At 44.3% G+C, this 7365-nt stretch overlaps 1 protein-coding gene across 1 annotated transcript in view; it reads left to right on the top strand.

Moving 5' to 3' along the window:
• Positions 1-7365, top strand: part of mtmr3 (myotubularin related protein 3) — a 401420-nt gene that overhangs the window by 325662 nt on the left and 68393 nt on the right. The window lies entirely within an intron of this gene.

The following is a 7365-nucleotide window of genomic DNA, read 5'->3' as shown; positions in this document are numbered from 1 at the left end:
GAAAATAGCAGATCTACAAGCTCACAGCTTGTGTTATTAGAAAGCCTACTTTCCTTAGTGGACGCACTCGGAGCCCCCCCACCACATGTACAAAATGCACATTTTGGCCAGAAAGGGACTTTTAGTACTCCACTGTGCCCTCTACCGATATTGCCAAGAGAAAATCTCATAGACATGATTTTTCCATGCGGTGAAAATAAATCTCTTTCTGGCCAAAAAGTGCATTTTATACATATGGTGGGCGGCTCAGAGTGTGTCCACTAAGGAAAGTAGGCTTTCTAATAACATAAGCCGCCTTTGTATTGGTGAGTAGGTAAAACGTGCTTTATATTTCCGCAAATAACAGAGGAGAGGCTGGTCTGTATTTCATGCGAGCACAGGAAGACAACATTCCCAAATAAATCCCATAGCACTAATGTTGACTTATTCTACATAAACGGCATTTATGTAATATAATAAGGATGCTGGTGGTGTTTATCAACGTGTTTAAAAGTTCCTCCCAGGCTCCCAGCACTGCAGTTTGTTTTACAGACTACAGTTATTTAAGTCTTCTTAAGCAGGTTATAACAAGTATTATAGCATATTATGTTTAAGTTGTACATGCGGCAGAAAGAAAGGTTTATAAACGTTGTCTTTTTACCGTTTATGTAGAATAATAATAGATTAATATCCACAGAGTGTTCAGTTCTCTCTCTGTTGACAGTTGAGTTGGAGCTGCGAGTTTCAAACCGGCCCACTCCTCAACAACGGCGGCGCTGATTGGCTGCTACACAGAAGGGCTGTGCTGTCACACCGGCTCCCATTGGATGGTTAACGTTAGGTTGCCCAGTTGCCCCTGGCAACCAACCGCATGCGGAACAACGCCACGGTAACGCGACGTCACGAGCGACCGACAACAAATCACAACCCGAATCAAAGCCATGCATAGATTGTAAAAAACCTTATTTAATACACACTTTACAGTGGTGGGGAAAAGTACTCAAGGTCAAACGTTTTACTTAAGTACAAGTACCAATACTGGAATGCAAAATTATACCAATATACTATTGGTATAATGTAGGCTGGCTACTTCAACCAAAAGTAAATGTAGGCCTAGGCTAGCTATTACGTTAATAAATTATAGTGTATGTTTTGTACTATTAAATAAATCAAATCGACAAAGTAAATACCGGTAGTAACTAAAAGTTTTCAAATACATGTAGGCCTAGTAAAAGTAGGAATATTTGGATCTGAGATGTAGTGGAAATGTGGAATATAGAAGTAAAGGTATAGAAATAGTATGAATCACCACTTGTAAATGTACTTACAGTATAGTTACTTTTCACCGCTGATTATTTATTTAGAATAATGCACATTTCGTATATAATGTGATTATTAAACTGAAAGAGCAATTACAATTAAAAAACGAATTATTAAAATCAATATTGATCAAATCCACGTTGAAAAATGGCCACATTTGCACAATGTTGTGAGCTTGTATTGTAGATCAGCTATTTTCACTACTAATAAAAATTAATAGATTAATTAATTTAATTTAATTTAATTTAATTATTTAATTAGTATTATTAGAGAGAGAGAGATTACCTGCTGTAAGAACCTGTACGTGTTCGGGGAAAACCTCCACCAATATTCGGAAGCCATTATCTCATCTTGTGTTTTTGGAAGAGAGAGAGAGAGAGCTGTCTCCTTTTTAACAGCCCTCCTGCGAGGACTTAATGATGCCTAATAGCATTAAGCCGTGAGTGTGTGTGTGTGTGTGTGTGTGTGTGTGTGTGTGTGTGTGTGTGTGTGTGTGTGTGTGTGTGTGTGTGTGTGTGTGTGTGTGTGTGTCAGCACACACATGTCCTGGCTATGATCCCTCCATGGCAGAGAAGTGTGTGTCCTGGCTGGTCTGGTGGTGAGCCTGTTGGGACAGACACCTGGTACTGCTGACTGTCGGTGCATTCCCTTACAATTTACAATTTCATGACCATACAGCTGAGCCAGAAGGCAAAGCTCTCCGTCTACCGAGCAATCTTCGTTCCTACTCTCACCAATGGTCATGAAGTGTGGGTCATGAGTCATGACCGCATAGGTCGCAAATACAACCTGACCGAAATGAGTTTTCTCCAACGAGTGGCTGGCATCTCCCTTAGAGATATAGGGTGAGAAGTTCTGTCACATGAGAGAGACTCGGAGTAGAGCCGCTGCTTCTTCACCTGTAAAGGAGCCAACTTGGTTCGGGCATCTGGTCAGAATGCTTCTCGAGCGTCTCCCTAGGGAGATCCTCGAGGCACATCCCACTTGGAGGAAACCTCGGACCGGGGCAGACCAAGATAACCATAGACATATAAACGTAGACGCCCTTTCCGGCTCTGGAGCGTCTGTGCTCAAGGGAGGGCTCTGGAGCGTCTGTGCTCAAGGGAGGGCAAAACTTTCCCGAGATTCCTTGCAAAGCCCAACGGAAGCATGAGCATGCTTCACAGAGGAGCAAATGTTCGGGTCTTTAAGTCCCGGAAAAGATGCACTGTGATTGGCCAGTAATCACTTGAGTGGCAGCGTGACGTAACGTGCCTTCCACACTTCCGGCGTACTTCCTCTCCCAGTGTAAATTCTTCCGCCCCTCCTTCAACACACATCGCTCCAACGACCTCCAACGACCAATGAGGCATCTATTTTTTTTAATATCTATGCCTGGAACGCCTATGGATCCCCCAGGAGGAAGTTACTATAATGTTGCTCGGGAGAGGGAAGTCTGGAGCTCTCTGGTGGAGCTGTTGCATCCGTGACCCGACTACAGATAAGCGGTTGAAGATGGATCGATGGAATTTACAATTCATCAGACGCTCTTAATCCAGAGCGATTTACAGTTAAAGCAAGAACAAAACTTGGTAATACATTAGACATAGAAAGTCATCAAGAATCATACGTATAGCTAATAACCTAACATCTGTCTAACAATGGAATATACAGTGTTGGGGAGTATTAAGCTACATGTAGCTGAGCTACGTAGCTGAGCTACATTTTGCTGTAGCTTGTGGTATTTTAGCTACATTCATATTTGTGTACCTCGTCAAGTAGCTCAGCTACCTTTTGGGTCATTTTTTGTAGCTTAGCTACTCAAGTTACAAGCTACAATTTTGGGCAATAACATGAAAGAAATATATTAATTTTGACCATTGGTTGCTGTGTTAATTCTTGTACTAGAACCCCCTTTGAAAAATCAAGGACTGTTCCTTTTTCTGATTGCTTTGAGGGCATATCAGCACTTGACAGCTGCCTCTAATTGGCCTCTGATTGGCCCTGGTATCACAGGGTGGGAGGGGTCTCCCAGGGGGGAGCAGGGGTCTCCTAGAGGGGAGGAGGGGTCTCCCAGAGGGGAGCAGGGGGAGGAGGGGTCTCCCAGAGGGGAGCAGGGTGGGGGGGTCTCCCAGAGGGGAGCAGGGGGAGGAGGGGTCTCCCAGAGGGGAGCAGGGTGAGGAGGGGTCTCCCAGAGGGGAGCAGGGTGAGGAGGGGTCTCCCAGAGGGGAGCAGGGTGGGGGGGTCTCCCAGAGGGGAGTAGGGTGAGGAGGGGTCTCCCAGAGGGGAGCAGGGTGAGGAGGGGTCTCCCAGAGGGGAGCAGGGTGAGGAGGGGTCTCCCAGAGGGGAGCAGGGTGAGGAGGGGTCTCCCAGAGGGGAGCAGGGTGGGGGGGTCTCCCAGAGGGGAGCAGGGTGAGGAGGGGTCTCCCAGAGGGGAGCAGGGTGGGGGGGTCTCCCAGAGGGGAGTAGGGTGAGGAGGGGTCTCCCAGAGGGGAGCAGGGTGGGGGGGTCTCCCAGAGGGGAGCAGGGGGAGGAGGGGTCTCCCAGAGGGGAGCAGGGTGGGGGGGTCTCCCAGAGGGGAGCAGGGTGGGGGGGTCTCCCAGAGGGGAGCAGGGGGAGGAGGGGTCTCCCAGAGGGGAGCAGGGTGGGGGGGTCTCCCAGAGGGGAGCAGGGGGAGGAGGGGTCTCCCAGAGGGGAGCAGGGTGGGGGGGTCTCCCAGAGGGGAGCAGGATGAGGAGTGGTCTCCCAGAGGGGAGCAGGGTGGGAGGGGAATCCCAGAGGGGAGCAGGGGGAGGAGGGGTCTCCCCGAGGGGAGCAGGGTGGGGGGGTCTCCCAGAGGGGAGGAGGGGTCTCCCAGAGGGGAGGAGGGGTCTCCCGCATGTACATTCTCAATTTAACGCTGAAAAATAAAAAGTAGCTGAGCTACTTTGAGCTACTTTTTCCATGTAGCTGTAGCTTTACAAGCTACATCTCTCCAGGGGTAGCTATGTAGCTTGATCAAGCTACTGCCATGGTGAGCTACTTGTAGCTTTACAAGCTACGCTTTCAAAGTAACTTGCCCAACACTGGGAATATATCTATAATGAAACTATGAGTATACTATACAGTATACATAAAATTCTTTCTATATTACATAAATTGAGCATATGCCTGTAAGGTCGTCGAGGCTAGGGCAAGTGCTATGTGCTAAGATGGATTCTGAAGAGGTGAATTTTCAGACAAATGGAAACGGGAAGTTAGTCCTGTGCTGCTGTGCTCCCATGGGTCACTGCAGGCCTTCGGTAGCCTTGCATTGTGCCAGGCTAGGCCTATACGGGGAAGCTCTGCTGTTATAAATACTTTGAATAAATGGTCAACACGAGAAGAACTACATCTGCCTGCGTGTCTACATCTCTCTCTGCCTGCCTTTCCTTAATCTGATGCCTGGTTGTTTTTAAGAACTCCATTTCTCTGGTTTGGTAGTTTAGGTGGTACTTAATTTACCACATTTGGTTTTAAATTAATTGAATTCATAATATACCTTTTCACTTTCCTAGAAATGTTAATGTAGTGGAGTCAAAAGTACAATGTCTTTGAAAAATACAAATACTCAAGTAAAGAACAACAGATAGGGCGGCCCTACTCCAAAAAGTACTGTACTCAAGTTAATGTCAAGTTCAACTACAACTAGTCCCTAAACAAAATGTTGTAGGCCTAGTTTGTATATTCGATAGTGGATACATTTGATGCATTTTCATTTTATTTTTGCTGAAATGGTCAATCTGATGGTGTTGCTTGAAAATTGAAATGTCAATGGAAATGATTATTCCCAAGAGGTTATGAGATACAGTAGCTCGCCACGACTGAGCTGCATGGCACAGCTGAGGCTTCCAGAGACACCCTGTACACAAGGTAAGACAACTCACCCTTTTCTGTTTCCCTCCCGGAATCTTCCCCAGTGAGGGGTGAGAGAAAATGGACGGCAGACAGCTGGACTTTGAATATCTCCAACTATAAACTTTCACGACAGCAGACAGCCTAAGTACAAATATAATTTATGAAAAGGCTACTACAGTGAAGTCGGTTCACGGAAGTTGTTGTAGGCTATGTGGGGTTTATCTGACGAGGTACCATTTGAATGGGCAAAACCTTACATTAGGCCTATACTAAATTGTTTAGGGTCAATATAAGTAAAATGATAAAGCCTTTCCATAGGAGTATCTTTTTATATTATTCCAAAAATAATACAAACAGCAATTAGCAGTTGTAGCAGTTATCCCCCTCACTGGGGAAAATTCCGGGAGGAAAAACGGGCAAGCACCGGGGTGAGTTGTCCAGTATTCACACAAATACTTTCACATTCAACAGATAATGTGATATTTTTTGACCCGCTAGTATACATTTGTATAATGGTTTGTAAAAAACAAACTAAAAACAATTGAATTATTTCAGTAATTTGCATCATTCATCTTTCAGTTTCAGGTCACTTAAAACATTTTTGTCATAAGAGAAATTTTAAGATTTTGGCTTCAATTACAAACAGTACATAGTTCAAGCAAATACTTCTCTTTAAAAAAAAACATTTAAATATGTTCAAATATTGCATTTACCAAACCATGTTTCACGATGCTCCAACCCATATCCATTATTATGGTTAGTTAAAGCCATTTTGTTTTAAATCCCAGATTAGCAGATGAGTAGAGGTCTGCCTATTGGTGGCGCTATAGAAGAAAGAATGTCAGCCTCCCTGAGCAGAGGGTCACGTCAAAATACCACATTTCAAAAGATTGAATAGAAACACTCAAGCTTGGCAAAAACCAAACACACACCACCCTCCAAGTGACTTTTATCTCAGTCAAACTGAGAAAGGCTTAAGCTCAATTTGTACGCAATCACATCATGACTGCGTCTCTCACTGCAAGGAACCCATTTATCCTCGGGTACCCATGCGTTATGTTTATTTTCGGTAGCCAACATGCAACATTGTGATGCATGGATAGCTTGTAAATCTCACAAAAGTGACACTGTAGTGTAAATTAGTATAAATTAGGCCCACTGTTACATAGCAGTAGATTTTTACAGTAGCCTACGCAATGCAATGGATATGCATTACAGACATACTATACCTAGTGCATTACCCACCGTTCTAACACTCAAATCAAAAATAATTATTACAAAGTGAGTCCATTCCCTATAGCTATTGCACGGATATACATGGTGTCTTTGTACTAGGTAGGTCTACATCTTAAACCTGAATTATCCTTAGTTGCGCGTGTTGTGCACCAAAAACAGCAGATAGTAGGCTTGGTATTTTAGAACTCAAAAGCATAACAAGTCATATAGTGAAATTGTGGTTTGACAGCATACATCTTTGTTGCTCTCAAAAGGACAATAGCCACGATAAGGCAATGCTAGATTGAATCGCAATGTTTCTCTATTAGTTCTAAGATACTGTGGTAACTGGTAATGCACCTTAGTTGATTGATTCTGTGGGAAGAGGAGATGCTGCATCTTCAACTCATTCATCTTGACTCAGCTCCCTCCGTCGTGTCTCGCTGCGGCAGTCCTCTACGTTTAGAGGCATATTAGACCGTGTCGTTTAGACCGTGTTGAACAGTATTCAGAGGTGTGAGTAAGTGCTAAATGGTTGCAACATGATAAATGTGACATTCAAGAGCACACCGACAATAAAACATGTAGGTCTACAGGTAGTACAACTTCGGTTTTGTAACAAAACATGATCAAGACACAGACAGCGTGGTATATGTTTTTCCCCCCTTCAAAAGGCAAACAAAATAATAAATAAACTAATAAAGTAGTTTGTAGGGTGGCTGTGGCTGATTTAACAGTCAGACATTTACAACTGGCCTCAGTTAAACAAATTTGACTCTGGGCTGGTTGTGACTATAGACACCTTGTTGCGCGACAATGCACCCAGGATAGATGCGACATCCCCATACACACTAAAGGAAAGCGCTGTGTTGACTGTTGAGATTTCCGATTTAACCAGATGTGACTGCTTAGATCACCCGCCACCACCACCCTACACAAGTAATAAATAAATTCTCAAAAGGAGCACAAAGACATGTTCTCCACTTAAAAGTAAGG

The sequence above is a fragment of the Protomyctophum parallelum genome (assembly GCF_964188405.1).
Source record: "Protomyctophum parallelum genome assembly, chromosome: 15".
In the NCBI taxonomy this organism is placed as follows: domain Eukaryota; kingdom Metazoa; phylum Chordata; class Actinopteri; order Myctophiformes; family Myctophidae; genus Protomyctophum; species Protomyctophum parallelum.
The sequence above is the reverse complement of the archived record's forward strand: the minus strand, read 5'-3'. Positions and strand labels throughout refer to the sequence as shown.